Below are 22704 nucleotides of genomic sequence, written 5' to 3'. Positions count from 1 at the left end.
ATAATGAAATAATTTAATTCATCCCATATTTCCGGACTATTACAACATATGAATATTTTGTTTTGACTCTCAGTGTGATAACCAATATTATTAGTGAAACATTCAACTTGCTACCACCGAAGAAACAGGAGTTTTAAATGCTAAATTAACACTAAAAACATAGAAGTCTGACCTTACAGCTGTGAAGTGATAAAAAAATACTCCAAATTTATCTAATTCCCGTTCGGAAATTTTCACTAATCACTTTGATTTAAACATATTTTATTGGCATCAAGTATACAGGTAGGATTGGGCACAAGTCTTCTAACTTATATTAAGTCTTTTCCTATAAAGTTTGACAAAATACATATTAGCATGACAATACGACATGTTTAAATAAAGAGAGAGAGAGAGAGAGAGAGAGAGAGAGAGAGAGAGAGAGAGAGAGAGAGAGAGAGAGAGAGAGAGAGAGAGAGAGAGAGAGAATCTATATCTGGTCAGCAAAATTATTATAAACAAAAAAATAGTGGTAAGTGTCTACAACAGGATGTCCACATAGACAGCAACGGTAATCTATAAGACTGGAACTGAAAAGGTCATTATTAATCACTAATCACTGTTTTTCTCTATCCAGTCACCGAACACCTAGGGCCTGGATACTGAAACTGGTATACTGAGAAGCACCCGCATGGACTGTAACTGTATTAGTGAGACAATCCGGATAAATTAATCTTAAATTGATTACGAATGAGGGTCTAGTTTATTAAGATCGTATTGTAATATTTAGTATTTATAAATGAGTTTTACTGGATCACGAACCACTTTTCTAATAATGAGTGTAATTGTTGCCTTCATGTTTTATCAAGTTAAGGTTATGTTTTAATATTTTTCTTTTCTTTGCTGTCGTAAGTCGTATACGTTCACATGTTAGCATTGCGTACGATTCGGGTCTCACGAGCATTGGAATTACTGTAATCACCTGGAAAATTAAACCAGTTGTTAATATTTTCATGTTTCTGGATAAAACGGCTGATTTTGTAACAATAGTTAAACATTAAAAGAATAAAAATGCTGATTCCATCTTTATGATATTTCTAGTAATGAGTATGCAGTTTCATGTTGTCTTCTTATTCAAGAACTGTGCTGATCTCACTGACTGCAAGGTATAGTATTCAACTTTTGTACTCATGAATAAAGTACAGCTGATTATAAAAATATATATACGATTTTAAAATGGTGTACCCAGCAATGTTGAGCTATCCTACTGCCGTAAACGGAGTCGCATCATTTTTTAAAGGAAAATTAAGATAAAGCACATTTAACATATTAGCCACAATACAACGACAGCAAGTTTTTCATTTGTCTATGACAGTGTGCCTGGTTGTCCTCGACACTATGAAAATGAGGTTACATGACGTCGTGAACAATTCTTTGCATTTAAAGACATCGGCAAAATTCCACATTTATATTTCCTTCTTTTTGTTCTGCTATTTACGTATGCAAAACATTTTTGTGTATAATATCTGGTTGAAATGTGAATAATTTGTGGCGACACATTTTCATAGAAATGTTGTGATAACCAATTCACCTCGATCATGGCCTTAATCAATATACTCCTTGCACTCAGTTTTAATCACAAAACAACGCCAATGTTTTTACAAAAAGTGATAAAAGAGAGGATTTTTTTCTATGAAAGTGTGACTGAGTTTGAAAAAGGAATTAACTAATCAACTCGAAGTATTTTATTATTTTTTCTATTTTATTTATCTGCAATAATTTCTAGCAAAAATGTTATGAGTCAAGCTTTTCATCAACAAAAAGTAATTCGGTTACGATCTTAGTTATCTGAGCAACTGTAACTGAATAATATATGACGAAGCAAAAGCTATAATTGGCACAGTCAGCAAGTCATTTTTGTAAGACTAACTTGTTAAAACATGCCATTAAACAAGGATTATACGATCAACGTATTCAAACTTGATTAAGGTCTGTTGAAAACTCGAGCAAAGGCTTATTTTATAAACTATTAAGCCTGAGTTGAACAAGAAAGACTAATTAACAATTAACATCCAAAATTGTTGTAGGTAGTGTCAAACAAAATATAGATTGGCAAACCATCGTCTCCCTATTGAGGTTGGCAAATAGAGTGATGTTACAAGGAATGATAGGGAATGTGAATTATGTAATATTGATGAAATCGGTGATGAATATCCCTATTCATTCATGTGTGACCATTTTTCTGATATAAGACGCGTATATATTGATAGTGTCTACTATACTGTTCCCACTATGTGAACGTTTGTTAGCCTGATAACTACAGATAACAATGTACGTCTAAAGATGTGTGAATTTAGATTTCATATTCAGAAAGTCCTGCGCAAACACCTAAAATCTTACAACTGTAATAAAATTCCAACTGCTAATTGTATATCATGTTATCTACGTAAAGTTATATAAATAATTTGTTGACATCCCCATGTGTCATGTATAGTTATGATCTGAGGGTAATTGAAAATTCTGTGGTTGTGGTTCTTTACATTCGCTTACACTATCCCTGCAGGGATTTGTGATTTGAAACTATAACTTTAAAAGAAACCGCTCCACTCGAGCGAATACCTGGCCAGATTTCTGGTTCCTTACACTCACTAACACAATCTCTACCCGGTGGTTTTATTCCTAAAATAACTTTTACTAATCTATACCATTTGTAATTATTCCCAGCACTCACTAACACAATAAATATGCAGAATATCCCTAGAATTCCTTTATCCCACTTGTATTACCTAAAGTCAAAGCTGTGGAATAGAAATGGAACAAATAGATTTACGATTGTACATGACTTCATTTCATCAGATGTACTACAAATAGAAAAAAAACTGCTATTAACCAAACACCATAATTATTCTATTTTACACTTGAATATCTATTACACAGAAACTCAGAATCGCATTCAATTAATAACAAATGAGATTTTCTCACAGATTGTTGTACTGACAAACAGAATCCATTATATGATAATATAAATTTCAATTAGCTCAGCAGAAATGTAGTTATTTACAAAGGAACAAATTTTGTCAGATCTCGAACCAGTCAATTATTTCCCATATCAGATACAAAATTGAACATGCACAAACAATTGTTCATTTCCAATCTGCATCAAGTTTTCTGAGAAATATTAATAAAATCATTTTAGCCGTGAAAATCCAAGATGGCAACTTCCTGTCCATTTCCATTTTACAATCCGTATCGTAATGGTTTATATAAAAGATGTTCATGTTTGTCATTGGTTTTACTATCAATAACATTCATAATTATACAATAATTTCACAATTATTGCATAGTTTTGTTTATGTTGTTAATATAAAACAAAGTCTTATCTACATCAGAATCATACAATATCTTAATCATTCAAGTAATTTGTCGTGTTCAATCTTTGAATGATCAGTATTTTGAAAATTATAAACCATTTAACGATTTTCAGAATCCAAAATCTAGTAAAGACCACGGAAAGTCACCAATTACCGATGAATTACACATTCTTTTCACATTTACAAAAGCCAATGACCAGGCCAGGAATGTTTTCATTTTCCATGGTTTCCCTGACGGCAGGCACACACAGTATCTCACTTAAACAAAATGAAGAGAAACTGCTCATAGTTATTAAACATTCATTGGAAAATTTCATTTCTGTATCTGTCGTCTTTTACTATTTTCAAAAACAATGAAATAGGATCATGGTATTCATTGTATAAAATGCATGCTTATAAAGCTTGAAAGAACAAAGAAAGTTAAATTGTGCATAACAAATACTACAACAAAGTTATCACAATTATTAATATTATTAATAATTTACTGGTTCACATTTTCGTCTCGCAATATATAATATAGTTAAGGTCAATTAATAAAAACTGGAATTATAGAAAATGAAATGACTGCCTGGCCTCATTCATCTAAAGAGCAATTGCCTTAAACAATGTAATATTTCAGTAAAGCATGGAATCTAATTATGTAAAAGCCATTCGTTTGCCGTTAGTTATATTGAAGATTACGTTTCCAAAAGTCACCATACTTAATGTGCTTGTGTAATTAGAATAAAATTTGCCAAGGCACGTGTGATAATTCCGGCAATCTGATTTAGTGCTATATGGCAGCAAATAAAGTTACAAAAACTATAACATTGTATTTGTCAATGAGATAATAATAGTAGAAACAAGTTACAAATTAATATCGTTGATATTCCTGTGTAATACAAACAAGTTATTCTAGATGTGTACCTTGTTCCTAACTGAGAACCTGACATTGTTTACTTGGAATGATCAAGCTTTACATCAATAAAGCAGAGGACACGCACTCTTCCAAAACACCTGGTTTTATCCTCATTGCATTTTGTCTCGAGTCTCCTTGTAAATCTTTCTTTCGTTATATTTCTCCATAGTTTTATCGAATTTAAGTTTGGCTTATGATGCTGTTGATATGTTGGGTTTTCTTAAGAGTTAATTATAAATACTACTAAGATTGTACGAAAGACACACAAGTGAATTACATTTTCCAATACAAATATAGACTTAACTATAGCCACATAATGAAATTAAATGCACCATCCAACTGTTTTCTCCTTCTAGCACTCATAAATGATGCAAAAGACATGATATGTGAAACTATAAGGCGAATGAGAGAAATATGTTTTTACCGAAAGTACTGTCAAAATCAGGACGTGGAAAAGTAGTTATCCCATAATCAAACATTTTTTTTAAATTGTGTTATTTTCACATAACTAGTAGGTTTCAAATGTTAATCTTATTTATGGAGAACATCTTACAATGTCTTTATTAATAGTGATTTTTCACGAATATGGCAAATATCAAGGCAACTTTCACGAATGAAATATATCGCTTATTAGAGACGACATTATTCGTTTTGCAATATTTGGTATGGCTTTTTGATTGATTAGGATATTTTCTTTGCATTTATCAACAAACAAAAAAATAAATAAACTTTTGTGTATGTGATTTTCAACAAATGTTTTTTTTTTCAAAAACTTATATATCTTTTTTAATAGCTCTTCGTTTCTCGCTAGAAAAAAATGCATTAATTCAACAGAGTGCATCGTTTATGGCACCAAAACAATAAGAATCAGTAAGTTTCTGTAAAAAATCTGGAATCAATATTTGATATTTGTGGTGGCCGAATCCTAACAGTGAAAGTTGACAAACTGCTATGTCTTACTCATTCTTCTTTCATTCAACATTTGTATATTTGGACGACTAAGAATTATCTGTCATATATCCCTAGAAACTGTCGAAGACCGTATATAAATAATTGAGATGCACTTCGATACGTACTATCTACCAACCATCATCGTTGTCGTCATCATCATCAGCAGCAGCAGCAGCACCACCACCACCACCACAACCACCACCGCCACCACAGCCACTTCCACCACCACCAGCCGCAGCAGCAACAACAACAGTAGTAGCAGCATAAAAGATAATCTATAAAACAATATTGATGCAAACACACATTAAAAAAATAAGAAAAAGCAGAGAAAACTGAAAGGAATTTAGCAATAACAAATACATTTCACAAGTGTGACTTATACTTTACTATACTTCACTACTGCGCAATACGGGGGAATGTGCCACGAGAAACTCTAAAATATTAGGCTGATATGATATGCTTGGTGACTAATATGTTTGCTTGAATTGTATTTTTAACGGAGATATTTTGGTGTTGGAGAACGGTTGGTATCTCTGCGATCGGTAATTGAGATATTCGCAAACACTGAGATGTCGGAGAACCACGACACGTGTTTAATATTAAATATCTGGTAACTCGAAGAAGAGTCAAGTGAGCGAAAGTCATGCTGCAGTGTCCGTCGTCCTTATCATGTCGTCTGTCGCCCTTCATACGTCCTATGTCGTCCGTCAACATTTCATATTTAAACCTTCATCTAAATCACTGGCTAATCCTGACTAAATCGAAGACAAAAACATCACTAGAACAAAACGATCCTCGCACAATCTCTATACCCCGATGTTGTATGTTACGCTATGAAATTCATATTACCTTTTGAGACAGTTGACATTCTCACCCCATATACCATTGCTCGACATCAAGTGATAACTACAATCTTGATGTTAGAATTGGCCCTGGTGGAGTCTATCTCTTCCCAATATGGACTTAACACTGAGTTGGCATCTTTAAAACTTTGAGATATCTACCCCATTTTTCATAATGATTTAGCCTTATGATAAATCACTGAAATCTTTCAAGAAAAATCGTGATAAATGAAACAGGCCTTAGAATAGCGAATCAACTACTTCATTTAGACACCGTAGGTTGGGGATTCAGGGATGTTGATAACCAGAAATGAAAATTTCACAATAGGGATATTGAAATCATTATTTTTATCCTATAGTTTGGCGGAATGCTGTGACTCCTCAGAATCAACACTCCAAGGAATAAATTGTCGCGTGGAATTGAAATAAACTTAATATTTACAACTTACAATGAAATTAACACCGTATACACTATACATTTAGGTTGAAGATTAGCTAAACATTAGGTATGGTTCATGTTTCATCAAGAATGTAATTTCAACCATGAAAATTCATATTTTTTTCATGGCGAATTATGTTTGCGGTTTACCTCGATAGCGAAAATTCGTTGCACGCGAAATGAATTACACATATGATTACATAAAATACTTTATGGAAAGTCTCTGCTTTGATATGCCAAGTGTACATTACCTTTTTCATTATTAAACTGTTCCAACATTATTTCGTCGATCTGTACACAAACAAACAAAATTCATTCGTTATTATTATCAACAAGTTCTGAGGAGACATGACACACCCCTCCCCCTCCCCCACCCCCACTCCCTTAAAAATAGAAATATTTTATTGATATGTAAACAATGTAATAACTAATAGTTGCTTAGATAATTTTACTACTGAAACTTAGAAACAGACATTAATGATAATTACTTGTCATTATCATTACAACTGTTAGAATCCAATTGATACAAACTTATTAATCGTAAATTAAAGGAACTTTCAAGATGTTTCAAAACAACAACTGGGCAATGCATTGTGTAAGGAAAGAAATGTTTACCCCTATTATAATGTTAATGATATTGAAGTGCATTGTATACCTGTGCTGACCCCATTCTGTGAACGAAATCCACTTGTACTGACCCCATTATGTGAACGAAATCCTAAAACACAAGATGGGTACAAGAACTTTAACATATCCAGCATGTTTTCGAATAATTAGTTCTTTGTTACGATACCTATTTTTAATCGTTATATATTTTTACTGACGTATAATACTGAGATACATCTTCAAATTATTAAGCAGCATTTAGCGAAATTGGTGTATTATTATATAATTGTATCAGATAGGTTATCAGGTGTGCATCGTTTTAATACAGCGTTGGGTTCTGTTAAAATTTTATATCTTAATTACTTGTTATTGTTTAACTCACCGGTACTGCAGGCGCTGCAAGCTGAAAATATCATACAATGAGATATCTTCGAAATACATGTAAGAATCTGAAGCTGTTGTCATATAAATGAATAGATGTTATATACTTACGACATGTGTAAATCTCGACAAAATAGCAAGGCTGAAAGTAGAGCTTGTGCTTAATCTTATGTGACTATAAACAAGTTGTTCGTTGAAAGGATTTGGTTGTGTTAAGATAAAAACAAAAACAGTGAATAATCACTTGGATATAAGTTTGTTCAGCATCAGATGATATATGAATTTCAATTTGAATATGTAAACTTACCTTTGAAAAAAAGCCTCCCATTATGTTCCGTCAGTCGCATCGAATGTTGTAGTTATAGTCATTCTTACATCATCAGTAGACAATGCCCAACAAAATACACATCGGTACATCCCATATCTATTACTATCTAGTGATAGGACAAAGGTCAATCACGATAAACAAAGAAACAAAAACTGATTATTTCACTGTGGAAATAACCATCCCCTAATCTGCATCGTCGATTTCATAACCTGCGATCTTTGACCCGTACACAGTATCATCTGTATAAAATATCTCGCCCATATCTGTATTTTATAACAGATATGTAGTCTTTGTTTGCTGATAAGCGAAACAATATTTTTAAAGTCAATATCAATAAAGGACACACATCGTGTTTCACCACAGATAGAGGGTAAAAGTTACAAGCTGATAACAGAGCACGAGACTTGATAATTGACATATCGTTGATATGTTCATGATCAACTGTAAATGGTCCAGCTAATGTATCACTATTTTTGTTCTAACCAGCAAAGAGATCTTGTAAGACTTTTCACACTGACCAGCACTGGAATATTATAGTATGTAATAATTACATGTAATGTTGATCGAAGGATTTAAGTGTTTCTCTGCTTATAAGGTCGGTAGCTGCCTGAATGAATGAATAGGGTTTAATACAGTATTTATTAGTCCATATTGGTCACCTTTGTTTTCCCCGAATGAAACGGGCCATGTGTAAACAAACATATGACCTTTACTCTTTTTCCACTCAGTTGAAGAATGGAAATACGGTCGTCTAGTTAAAAGGTTGGTACATTACCACTGCGCCACTCGACCATTTATTTTAATATATGGCCAGATGACACATTCATTATACGCTAGTCTTTCAACTTGAGGACCTGGATTCTTTTTTGGGGGTCTTCAATACGATTTGTACACTTTACATATCACTGAACCGTACTTCCAACTGAAGAAATACCTTGGTCTCCAGTTATGAGAGTATACCTCTTTTATCAGAAACGTGAACAGGCATACAATCTATACTAAAGTGTTGCCTTGAAATGTATGTCCAAATCGAAGAAGAAATGTAAGGAAGACGAAATTTTGAAAAAAATGGACTGGGGAATATTTTCTAGCTGCGTTTGATGGTTAGATCGTCGAACAGAGCATTGTCATATGTATGAGAATACGAACAACCTCCCCTGAAACTATCCATTTCTGGATAGCAAAATACCTGCATCCCAAACCCCTGATGTTTACATTTTGATTCGATCGCCAATGGTTTGTTTCCAATATTACGATTTTCGAGCAACATGTCGGCAACTGACAGACAGCCAACACAGGCTAATGAGTAAGAAAGGTTGATGAAAGCCATAATGAGGTTTTACGGTCGTCATAGTGATCTCATTAAGAACTCGCTTATTTCTTAACGTGATAAAAAGTTGGACATGAACTTTACTCTTATTTGGCGACAACACAGGGTACGGTGAGTGTCTTCAATAAAACAGGAGAGGCTTACACTTTCGAAATATGTTCTTTGTCTCTTTCAACGTTCCCAAGCGTCTGTATGTTCATCATTTGTTTCCATTTGTCTTTGATTTGTCGAGTTCGAGTTTGAATCAATGTTTTGTTAACATGTCACTGTTGTCCTTGCTGTCGTGTATTAGGTAAATCAAAGACTTTCGTCTCATTTGTTAGTATGGTATATGATGAAAGTCTTTGAATGAAATTCGTGTAATCTCTTGGGAAATAAAAAATGTTTTTAAGGAGTTTGAATTTGTTTGGACAGAGGGGTTATATCTTTGACTGGTTAACCGTTAAGAACAAGAAAATTAGCTGTCTTTATGTATCTGATCTTATCTTTATTATGTATATTAGTATATTCAATGTGCATAACAGATTCAGAGTGATGTTTTTTTCTCATTCTAGTGCTGTGCTGATCTCGCTGACCTTGTGGCATGATATTCAATTTTTATAGTTTATATTATAGAACATTCGTCATGAAACAAGGACGAAATTAGAGCTGATTAATAAAAATATATATTTACATGATTTTGTTATTTTGAAATGGTGTACCCTATCCTTCTGTCTTAGAATATAAAAAAATAAATTGTCAAAAAATTAGTAAGACATAAATAATTTATTTCTTTTAATCATGACAAAGAACAAGTGTTTATACTACAGAGCGGGGCATTAAATTAAAAAGATTGTCATGTTGGCTGATAAAGCAGTACCTCCGTAGAGAACAGATGTGTGTAGGACTGTTTCCTAGTACTTAGAAAAGGATTTCACAGGTTTTGTTCCGAACTGAGAGAGGGCGGAGTACCTCCGTAGAGAACAGACGTGAGTAGGACTGTCTCCGGATACTTAAAAAAAGGTTTCACAGGTTTTTTGTTCCGAACTGAGAGAGGCCGGAGTACATCCGTAGAGAACAGACGTGTGTAGGACTGTTTCCTTGTACTTAGAAAAGGGTTTAACAGGTTTTGTTTAGGACTAATAGAGAATGTAGTAAGTGATGTATAAAGAGTCATTAACCTGTAACCAGAACTTCTGCTGTTCTAATGACTCTGCTGGTATAAACTAATACTATTTTGTACATACTTGTGATATGTCTTCTTTCTACTCGTTGTCTATGTACATGAGTTACGGTATTAATTGTTGCCCTTTGCGGGCCGAAATTCAATAACACTCTTACCTTATACTAAAGTCGCAATCAACATATCAATGAGAGATGCCTAAATTTTCAAGAAAATAAAATTATATGAACATTTCTATCTCTAATGCTATGAGTTTTACTTTTAAAATAGTGGTATAAATTTGTATGGTTGACTGTTCTGACCATGCTGCAACCTCTCCGCCACACCATCGCGATCTTGAACTCACTTCCTCGCATGCCTAACATCGTCGCTTTTCACACGCTGCCGATCCATAGGTCGAGGACGAGAGAGCGATATTGAGAGAAACCCAATATTAAGCCACCATTAATGTGTGGTTACGAATTCACGACTGACCAGTAATTATGTCGCCTCTCAATGTCATGCACGTAGATTATTAGGATTTGGTTTGCTGTGTGTTGTGAATGATTTGATTTTAATTAACTATTTGTATTTAAACACACATTTATATATTGTTTTCTTTTTATTTGTTGATTTTTATTGCTTAATTATCTTGCTTACATTTTGATGCTGACTGCTACCATTCACTTTATTACTGCATTCTGTATATGTGATAGTAGGGACGTACAAGTACATGTATTCACGGAAATTAAAATTATACCTATCAGAGGAGGGTAAGTACCAGGAGTTGTCTTTCTTTGCTCCTTAATCCATATGCTTAGATTACAAAGGTAGATTTCCATATATATGATAATGATAATTAAAAAGTCATAACTCATTTCTGTAAGATACACAGAAAATCCAGTTGTCAGTCGTGATGAATGCCATCAATTCATTCAGGACACACTTTGGTACAAGAGCTAAATTAAAGTCTGGGATTGGTCAACTGTTTTCACACGACATGTTTGAAAACCTTTCTTAGAATCATTTCGGTCTTCCTTCCGCCCATAGATTCCATACGATTTAAACGTATGTAATTTCATAAAATGTGTTGAGAATAATTTAATTTAATTTCCAGACAACTATACATCCCGCATTTGTCACAAAAGCCCTTCCGTGTCTATGCATTTACTTGCTACGTTCGCGCTATTCAATAACACCATGTAATACCATAACAGTAGATAGTATCCCGTGATAGACTCCAAGAGACTTAATTAGAAATAATTCAAATTGACATTTAATTTCTAGATGAATTGAAAAGTATATTTTTAGACATTTATGGTAGTATGCAGTGTGCGCGTCCCGAGAAAAAAAGTTATGAAACGAAGAAACCAATCCCCTATACGTCAACTTCAACACAATATGCGTTATAGTATCTTTGAAAGACATCCTATGACAAAACTGTCAGCAATCTCTGAGGTCTGATCGATTATTCTGATCGATATTGTATAGATCACCGTTATAAATACCAAACAAGAAAAATAGCCAACTATAAAACGGTTTTATTAATCAACACTAATATCCGGAAAATAAGCCTTAATTGTTTAATTCGTCACTGTTTATTATCGAAGCAGTCTGATAGAAACGTCAGAGATTTACCGGGACACATTTTACATGTAACTGTTCTCGCTTTCAGTTGTGAAATATAAGTAACACTAACAACTAAATTCTTAAATTAATTAAATAATTGTATAACGAGGATGTAAATATCAATTTATAAAGTAGCAGCATTCGTTTAAACAGTTTTTCGAAAAAAAAAGAGCTGTTCGTATGACATGGAAAAGAGACGAAACTTTACTATCAGGAGAAAAGATGTCAAATGATGCTTTTGAAGTTCGGTCTGTACCCCAAACAAAAAATGGCAGAATATGTTGACTTTGAAGGTCACAAGTCTATCCTTTGTTAGTGGAATCATATAGTTTCAAGAGTGATCATATGTATTTACAGTTTTTTCAAAAACAGATCTTAAACCTTACTTTTTTCTCTTATTTCACCTCTGGATCATATTTTACAAGTTCTATTTGAAGAACACAAGAAGTGAAGGCACGCGGTGCTGTCGAGAACTGTCTGACAAACCTGTAAGTATGCCCAAAGCGAGAACTCGAGCAAGGTACAGACATTTCTAACAGTAAGCAGACGGTATTATGGGAATCTTATCGTAAAAAAAATAAAGGAAAAGATTTATGAGTGAGTTGATAACCTTTTCTTTCGTATTTAAAATCTCCCAACTTAACCGTAATGCTAACACCAGATAAATCATTCACCGCATACAATGCACTGAGGATTGCAAAAGAAACTAAAGAGATGGTTAAGTAAAATTTGTATAAGCTTACCTTAGTAATGGCCGTTGGGCTTTCAGTATAGGTTTGGTTTTGATTGATTAGGTTTTCAGGTTTTCGAAACAGCCAAGGTCATTTACTGACGTCGTTGACAAATGAAGAGGCCATCGAAAGGTCTTTTTCTTATAAATTATTTTTCTCACTGAAATGGCTTTTCTTGAACATCGCAATAAGTATTTCGATCGGTTAATAGTATTTTGCCAACCGGGTAATTGAATATGCATAAAGCGCCATCACCAAAAGCTTTAACTCTGGTGACAGGAAAGCACGTTTGGTGTTTTCAATATTTCCAGGAAGATAAGACTTCATTAACCTCCCCAACCCTAAAGGCTTGGTCCCAATATTTTTGTTTCGTTTGGCCCAGTGGTAGAAATGAAAATGCCATTTTTTTGTCTAGTTATTGCGAACCTATAACGACTTTCTATATACGTTACTGTAATAAAAAAATCTGTATTGTTGGATAATGCAAGCTCCGCACTTTGTGTCTACCTTCAGGAACTTTCGATAATACAGGCGCTGTAATTAACATATAACATCATTCATTCGGCTCTTTCACCGAATGCTCTTTTCTGACAACGTAAGCGGACATATTTTAGCACCAATTTCAAATAAGAAAAGCTTCCAGGCTTCCTTTAATAAATGCAATGTAAAGGAAAACGGCAAGTTTCGGATATACATAGACTGATAGTGATAACTTTGATAAGCAACTCACGCTAGTTATCACCCTATTATGACAAAGTGTCAGTTCAATTTTCTAACCCGCACCTTCAGGCGATAAACCCTATATATTAAAATAATGCCCGCTTTAAAATCACCAACGACCAGTTCTATCCAGCCGTTTTCAACACTGGGACTTTTGTTTAGTTTCCAATTTACATCACAGACAGATCGATGAACTGAAACTTCGAACTAATCGTCCAGGTTTTATGGGACGAAACGAGTTTTACGAGACAAAGTTGTCCTATGTAGGTCATAAAGATAGAACTGCAGCCAATTATAGTCCACATCAGAAGTAACGATTTCTCTGTCCAAATTTTTTTTTTATATTTATTAGTAAGGATTTAGTTTCAAACATACCCCTGAGAGATCTCCTTACAAAAGAAAAAAAGTTTATATTCGAATATAAAGTTAGTTTATTAAGTTAAAGACCAAGGGTTATCTCTCCGTCGGGGTGTTCATTGGATTAAACACTGACAACTCCTTATTTCCCATAGGAATACCAAATGTTTATTATTGAAAGTAAAACAACATCCTATGAAGAGTTGGACTCCTGTGGGACCTCTTATATATTCTTCCTGGAGCAAAATAACACCTGACGAATACACCATTCTTTCTATGTTGTAAATATAGGGTTTGTTTGGTGTTGAAGACGTCTTCGTTACCGCTACAGTCATACATAAACCTGCTCTCGGACGATGGATTTGGTCTTATTTTATATTGTTTAACGCACTCGTAACATCTATAGGTTACCTAACAACGGCCTTTCTATGTGTGCTTGGTACGTGTGTTAAATGTGTGTGTTTTAGCGGAACGCTGTCCTGTATACTCCTACGTCTCTTGTGTTGTTTTATGAAGATTATACTTAAATGAATTTTTTTGAGTTTATATGAAAGTGTCTTTTACTCGTGAATATGTAGCATTTTTCGATTTCTGTCCGACACACCAATCAATAGGAAATCTATAAGAAAATCTGTCATCTATCGATTCACGAAGAATATTACTTTAATTATGTTTTTGTTTAGAAAAAATGTATATCAAATCAAACCATTGAAAAATGTCTTATACATATTCATTGTGATCACAATGTAGCATCTTATAACCGTTGACATTTTTATTATCAACTCGGAAATATATATGTATTTGTATACAGTTAATTCCGCTTAATTCGAAGCATTTCGTCGGTCCCTGTCTCTATTTGTACAGAACAGTCGAACTCTCTTAAATCGAATACTGAGTTATCTCGAAGTATTCCTATGGTCCCGCCGAGTTCGAGATAACGAGGTTTAACTATATCTGTTACCCAATGGTGAAATGCATTCTAACGTAACACCACACTATGCAAATGCACTGCAATCTAAAAAGCATTTTTCTGCCATATCTACCATCTATGTATAATTAGTATAAAAAGAGACATATATTCTCCTAATCCAATCACTGAAATGCTTTGATATTTTCTGTTGGAAAAGGGAAACAGTTTTTCCGAAATATAGTACAAAATACCTATAAGTAAAATTACCTGCCTAGGAAGAAGTGTTATAATGATGTACTGTGATGTTTTGGTAACATTTCCCAAATTTGTGCATGGTTCGTACCGGCAGGGACTATTGTAGCAGGGCAATTCAAAGCAAATGCATTATCAAATTGGGTTTTGTTCCAGAATTGGCGGTAGCGTTGGTGGAGTGTACATTCGGTTATTGTTAGTAATTGCGACACAAAAACTACGCAGTGTCTAGAATTAGGCATGGTGTATGACCGGTTGGTGAAACAAAATAGTGACAGTGCTGAGTTAAGTACTCAAGCACTTGTGGATAACACGATTAAATGGTGCATTTATCTTTGTAGAAAAAAAAAACATTGGTAACCGCAGATGCTCAACTTTCCCCTAAGGCATGTGTATCACTAACCAAGCTTAAAGCATTTTTGTATGTGTCTCATTACCATCAAACATTTATCATTCTGCGTTACTCTCTGTAGAGTACTTTGAGGCAAAAATATATGTATATATATAATATTGTAAAACTCCGTGTAAAGATATATATGTTTGCGTGCGCGTGCGCGCGCGCATGTGTGTGTGTGTGTGAGGGTGTTTGAGGTGTGTGTGTGTGTGTGTGTGTGTGTGTGTGTGTGTGTGTGGGTGTGTGTGTGTGTGTGTGTGTGTGTGTTGTGTGTGTGTGTGTGTGTGTGTGAGGGTGTGAGTGTGTGTGTGTGTGTGTATGTGTGTGTCGAAATTGACAAACATGCATTATTTGCAAGATCATCACAATTTCTGAAGTATCAAAATTGATTTACACGTTGTCAGATGTCCTAGGCATGAAAGAACATTCTGCTATAGTTAATTATTATGCTGCAAAATTCTAATCAACCTTTTAAAAAGTCACTGTTGCTAACAACTTACTTATGGACAAAGGGAATAATGCATTGATTTGTTTTGGATATCAGTAATTGACTTTGCCTGGCTATATTTGGCGATCTCATCGAAGAAACATTTTGGCATTTTAAACAAATTAATTTACTGTACACGAAATAGATAGGTTCTGTTTGAATGTTCTTTGCTCGCTTAACATGGATATACTATCAAAACTGACAACTAAAATGTATATTCCGTAAAGGGCGTCCTCTTAAAACGTATGTTTCAGACACTCCTTTTTATTGAAACGTAAAAAAAGAAATCGTGAATAAGCCTTGCTTTATTGAAAGAAAATTTAATTTTGTCCTCTGTTTCCATTAGTATACATTACTAAATGCTCTTTCAGTTTTAAATGCCTTGGTCAGAAATTATGCACAAAACCTTTCTGCTATGAACGGCGCCAAATACAACAGGCCAAGTAACCGGTGCCTAGGAAACTACCCGAAGCGTCTTCTGGAGAAAATCCACGCTGATGTTATGGAGCAATGTTATTCGTCATTCTTATCTGAATTAGTCGTAATTGTCATTAAAATTTCAAGATTTTTTTAAAATTAGTTTAAAAGCATTTTTCTCCGAATTATCTTGGGTATAGATATTGGCAAAGACGTTTAGTACGGTAAAATCAGTACTCTTCTTCTTCAATTAAGGGGATACATAGCAAGATGAACAAGGCGCCACAGTAGTCAACGATATCCCAAATATACACACTGCCAAAGTACAGACTGAAGGGATAAAGGAACTCATGATTAAAAGATCAGTATACGCCTAAGGGTTAAATAGTAAAATAGAAAATATACTAAAAGATTTTTTTTTCTGTTCAGAAATCTGCAAAGTTCATTTCAACTACAAACATAAAATTTTACCGTTTGAAGCTTGGAGCTCCAAGGACGCTTCCACGGACATAACTTAAATGAATTTCAGTCCTCACCACGTAAGGTGTTGAGAGCCAATTTCATTTGACTGTAACTCTAGACCGTAATATACGATGTGAAAATGTATCTTTTAAATCACATTATAAGATATTCTGGTATGTCATAAACACTCTTCTATTCAAAATATTTACGGATCCTTAAGCGGAGACAACCAGCTTTCTTAATCCAAGTTTTATGAAAGTTACTAGACATCTCATTTTTAAAATAAAAAAATGAGGCGCATGTTTTAATTATTCATTTAACGAGTTTAACGTCAGCTATTACAGTCGTTTCGGCCTTTCAGCGGACATGTTGTGATTGTGGTTATCTCTACTATATTCTTACTAACTTTTTTATTGTCGGTCAAAATGCGTTTAATTCATTCAAAATATTCCTCAAATCACAATGCTCATATGCGTTTGACGTTTTTCTAAAATAATTTAATAGTGAAAATTATGAAATATTCTAAATTTTGAGATAAGAGCACCGAACAACTATATTATGTATTTATCTAGTCTAATCTGGGTCTTCCTCACGAGCCTCATAAATTTCGACATTATAGACCACGAAAAGACTCGACAGTTGCATAATGCACTTCAATTAACTGTTTGGAACAACTCTACATAGTTTCAAATTTGTATTGAAAGGTGCTATTCACTTGTGTGTATTTTGAAGAATCAAGATGGCGGATTAATTTCGCATCATAGTCTACTGAACCACTACATGTGTGATTGGCGTGTTGCCTTACTCCAAATGATTCACCATGGCGCAATTATTCCAGACACATATGAGACGATTGTGAAACAGGCGGCAATGTTGTTAGTGAATTAACGGACGTAATCAGCACCTTGTGTTACTTCCATCGTCTGGGAAAGTGTCACGGGGATCGGGTGACAATCAGTCTAGCAACTGTAATACGGAAACTGGTAACAAAAATGTGTATAAAGCGGAAAGCGTAAACAGACTTTTCTATTGATCCCTGAAATAGTTTCTTTTACTAAGATATATAAACATTTAAGTTAGGTCCATGTTTATTTGTTTGACGTTCTACTTGGCTCATCTGAGTGTCATTCTGAGTACTAATTAGTACCATTCGAAAACAAAAACAAGCAGTGGCATTTATAGTAAGTAATTGTCACTGTGATAATTGAAAAAGAAGAAAAACTCCACGTGTAGACGCTAGAGAATACAGGTCGTAAATAAATGAATATAACACAGGTTATCGGTGGAAATATTTGTTTTCTTTCTGACGCTTATGCCAAGTAAAAAGTGTTAAGGTCTTGCCTTTAACACCGGAAAATAAATCTTATAGTACTGAAACAATACAATATGTAGCCATATTATTGTCAGGCAAGGCTATAATGACGAACGCATTATGTCAGCACATACTTAAGATAGGTTGGGTTTACGTAGCTTAACTTCCTGCTTGTCTTTGATATATATGGAAGGCTACTCTGTGTATGAAATGTTAGCGTATGCATTGTGACTGACAGCGATACCTGTGATATTGGGGAACTGATGCTTCCAAACTCTGGTATGCAACCGAAAGCAATTTGCAGCACACCACACCCAGTCATACCATATTGGTAACGGGGTGACCGATCGTTTCTATTCTACACTAAGCTTAGCGTGATGTAGACGACACTTCGCTAAATGTTTCGGTCAGGAAACTGCAACAACCTTCGCAGCTGTGAGCCCTTAGTTAAAGGCCAAATGTGAGGCAGTGTCGTTGGGGGACATTATGAAATAGAAACTATGATAGACCTTCTGATTCTTGAGAGGAAATGACAGCAGAGAGTTCAAAGAGCACACAAAACCAACAATTACCTACATCCCCACTAACTCCTGCTTGAAGTCCGCTGACATTATCGGGAAATCTTCCTATAAGCTATAGATCTAGCAATATCAAAACCTTACCGAATGTTTCCATGCCGTACAGACGGAACGCACTGAAGACTTGAATATTCTATTTATGCGATGTTGATTTGTAGATAAAGAAAATAACATCTACACGAAAAACCAATAACGGCTGACATTTCTTGCCAGTTTTCTCATCTTTTATGTCTCACCCACGCTGCTGTCATGAATTTATACTTTACGCAGGAAAGAACCCTTCATTTGATCCACCTGGCAACATCTAGGCCGTTCCCCAAGAGTTGTAACCCCCTCATTTTGCCAAAAGATAGATTAATGTGTCTTCTTTGTTGTCCTTTGTTATTTCCCATGTTAAATCAGTCTCTATGTGCATAATTGATCTCACTTTAATATATCATTTTGTAAGGGTTTACATCCTAACAACAGCCAGAGTTATATGAGATTGGGTGTGTAGACACAAACTGACGGAACTTAAAAAAGACAAGGGAAAAATGACAAATAAATATAAAGTGCTGCAATAGGCGCGGCAGATTAATTTATCCTCCGTTGAAGGTCGCCTTAGATGAGGGTATGGATGGAAACCCCACAAAGTGTTGATTCATAGCTATAATGGACTGTTTTCGATACGGTTTTGCATTGTTCTCTTGATGTTGTTCGATTTGTTTGACTTGTAGTAGCGTCAAACCAAAGTCCGATACAATAATAGATTCTGCCACTATTTTAAGTGAAACGGGAGATCTCAACCTGGGAAAAAAACTAAGTCCACATTTGTGTCACGCTTTCAGTCCACGCTTGTGTCACGCTTTCAGTCAATGGTTGTGTCACGCTTTCAGTCAATGGTTGTGTCACGCGTTCAGTCCACGTTTGTGTCATGCTTTCAGTCAATAGTTGTGTCACGCGTTCAGTCCACGTTTGTGTCATGCTTTCAGTCCACGGTTGTGTCATGCTTTCTGTCCACGGTTGTGTCACGCTTTCAGTCCACGTTTGTGTCACGCTTTCAGTCCACGGTTGTGTCACGCTTTCAGTGGACGGTTGCGTCACGCATTCAGTCCTTGCTTGTGTCACGCGTTCAATCCACGTTTGTGTCACGCTTTCAGTCCACGGTTGTGTCACGCTTTCAGTCCACATTTGTGTCACGCTTTCAGTCAATGGTTGTGTCACGCTTTCAGTCCACGGTTGTGTCATGCTTTCAGTCCACGTTTGTGTCACGCTTTCAGTCAACGCTTGTGTCACGCTTTCAGTCCACGGTTGTGTCACACTTTCAGTCCACGTTTGTGTCACGCTTTCAGTCCACGTTTGTGTCACGCTTTCAGTCCACGGTTGTGTCACGCTTTCAGTGGACGGTGGTGTCATGCTATCAGTCCACGGTTGCGTCACGCTTTCAGTCCACGCTTGTGTCACGCTTTCAGTCAACGGTTGTGTCATGCTTTCAGTCCACGGTTGTGTCACGCTTTCTGTCAACGGTTGTATCACACTTTCAGTTCACGGTTGTGTCACGCTTTCAGTCCACGGTTGTGTCACACTTTCAGTCCACGGTTGTGTCACGCTTTCAGTCCACGGTTGTGTCACACTTTCAGTCCACGGTTGTGTCACGCTTTCAGTGGACAGTGGTGTCACGCTTTCAGTCAACGGTTGTGTCATGCTTTCAGTCCACGCTTGTGTCACGCTTTCTGTCAACGGTTGTGTCACACTTTCAGTCCAGGCTTGTGTCACGATTTCAGTCCACGGTTGTGTCACACTTTCAGTCCACGGCTGTGTCACTCTTTCAGTCCACGCTTGTGTCACGCTTTCAGTCCACGCTTGTGTCACGCTTTCAGTCCACAGTTGTATCATGCTTTCAGTCCACGGTTGTGTCACGCTTTCTGTCAACGGTTGCGTCACGCTTTCAGTTCACGCTTGTATCACGCTTTCAGTCCACGCTTGTGTCACGCTTTCAGTCAACGGTTGTGTCATGCTTTCAGTCCACGCTTGTGTCACGCTTTCTGTCAACGGTTGTGTCACACTTTCAGTCCACGGTTGTGTCACGCTTTCAGTCCAGGCTTGTGTCACGATTTCAGTCCACGGTTGTGTCACACTTTCAGTCCACGCTTGTGTCACACTTTCAGTCCACGGTTGTGTCACGCTTTCAGTGGACAGTGGTGTCACGCTTTCAGTGTGTGTGTCACGCTTTCAGTGTGTGTGTGTCACCTTGGGTTGTGTGTTTCTTACTGTGTGTGTGTGTGTGTGTTCTCGTAATTTTTGTTAGTGTAACATTGTGTGAAATGTGTGTGTTTATGTGTTGTGTGTGTGTGTGTGTGTGTGTGTGTGTGTTTGTGTGTGTGTGTTTGTGTGTGTGTGTGTGTGTGTGTGTGTGTGTGTGTGTGTGCGTGTGTGTGTGCGTGTGTGTGAGTGTGTGTTTGTGTGTTTGTGTGTGTGTGTGTGTGTTTGTGTGTGTGTGTGTGTGTGCGTGCGTGTGAGGGTATGTGCGTATGCGTGTGTGTGTGTGTGTATGTGTGTGTGTGCGTGCGTGTGTGTGCGTGTGTGTGTGGTCTTTTCCCTCAGATATAGCTTATACCAAAGTGTTGATTGCAATTAAAACCATCCACTCTCTCTTGCAGAATTTTCCTATCCGACCAAACTAGATTTGTTGGAATTCATCAATACCAACCTTCAAGTACAGGGTTTGTCTTTTGCTTGGCCCTTGATCATGATAAACCAGATTGTTTAGACGAAGGATCATGATAAGCGCATTAGCCTTTGCCAGGAAGCAAGCATTTGAACAAGAACCAGTCTAGTCACTGCGAATCTTACTGGCAATGTTTAAAAGAGACTCCGGTACTTTTCCTTTTTGAACAGTAATTCTGATACACGTGTCAATGTCCGGTTAAGCCCGGACAAGGCTGCCATGGATTTATTATGGTTACTATGCTTGCAGACACAGATACATCGATACGACCCAGTGACCGACTGTTTAGCCGCCAAACGTATTCTCGCGATAACTACGTCTCTACAAGGTCACGTGATTATAGGATTTCATGATGAGGCACGGAGCGAAGGTTAATGTGTAAAGAGGCAGAAAACATCTTTCCTAAGTATTGTTTTCGAGACAGTATTTCATTATGTGGGAATGTTCTTTACCCATTAGACGGCAAATATCCCTGTCCCAAAACGGCACCAGACGTGGTTTCCACGTCTCTTAACGGTGTTTGATAATGATTGGTCTTAGTCTGACACGATAGAAAGTTTGCCAGTGTTAACCTCCGAATACAGAAATATTGACAAAACCGGCCGCGTGTTTGTTATATAGTATCCGGGTAATAGTGGTATATTATCTAAGTCACATTTTCGAAAAGTAATTCTGGAACCAAAAGTTATTACGGTCCGAACCAACGCCTTAGGGTGTTTAATTTTAACGGCAACTAACGGTTTATCCTTCTGTTTAACAAAAATTTGTTTTTTTTTGTTCTGTTCATGAATGGTTTAATTAAGCGCTGCCTAAAATGAAAACTATTCCTATTAGGACAAGTAACATTACACTAACTAAATGAGTCTCCAGGTAAAAATTTCCTTTGTTCAAATTTTGCTCGAGTTTGATTGAATTTGAGTTTGGATAACGATTATGTTTACATATTTTCTTTATGTTTTATTATTAAGCTTTCGAATCAGAACGAAATTGACTTATATACTGCTCTGTCCAATCGCCTCCTGTTTCGAGACTGCGGAGTTTCATTCATCGCTGAAAATAGAAGTATATAAAGTTAAATATTCGCATTGTCTTTTCATATAATATAATTTTAGCACATAAGATGACTTCTAGCAACATTTCAACAAATCGTTTACTAACACTTTGAAAAAAACTCATCAAGCCACCATTTCTCATCAATGAAAAGTTATTGTATTTGTAACTTAACACTATGAGAATGGTGTGTGAATTCCGCGGAACAAACGTCCGATTAACTAGTAATTTTCAGGGCCAAAATGTTTGCGATTCAATAATATTTTAATGAATCAAAATTTCGCTATCTGGATGCAAAAACGACATCAATACACACACGTTTTATTGTTTAACGGATACAATTTTACGACAACATCAATGTTCCGCGCGAAATAACGAAAATGCCATCTCCGTGAAAGCTGTCTATAAGGTATTCTGTTTTGATAAATGTTGTTC

This window comes from Ylistrum balloti, unplaced genomic scaffold (assembly GCF_031769215.1).
Source record: "Ylistrum balloti isolate Yb309-2 unplaced genomic scaffold, AGI_CSIRO_Ybal_v1 Utg371294, whole genome shotgun sequence".
In the NCBI taxonomy this organism is placed as follows: Eukaryota; Metazoa; Mollusca; class Bivalvia; order Pectinida; family Pectinidae; genus Ylistrum; species Ylistrum balloti.
This window is presented reverse-complemented; position numbering follows the sequence as displayed.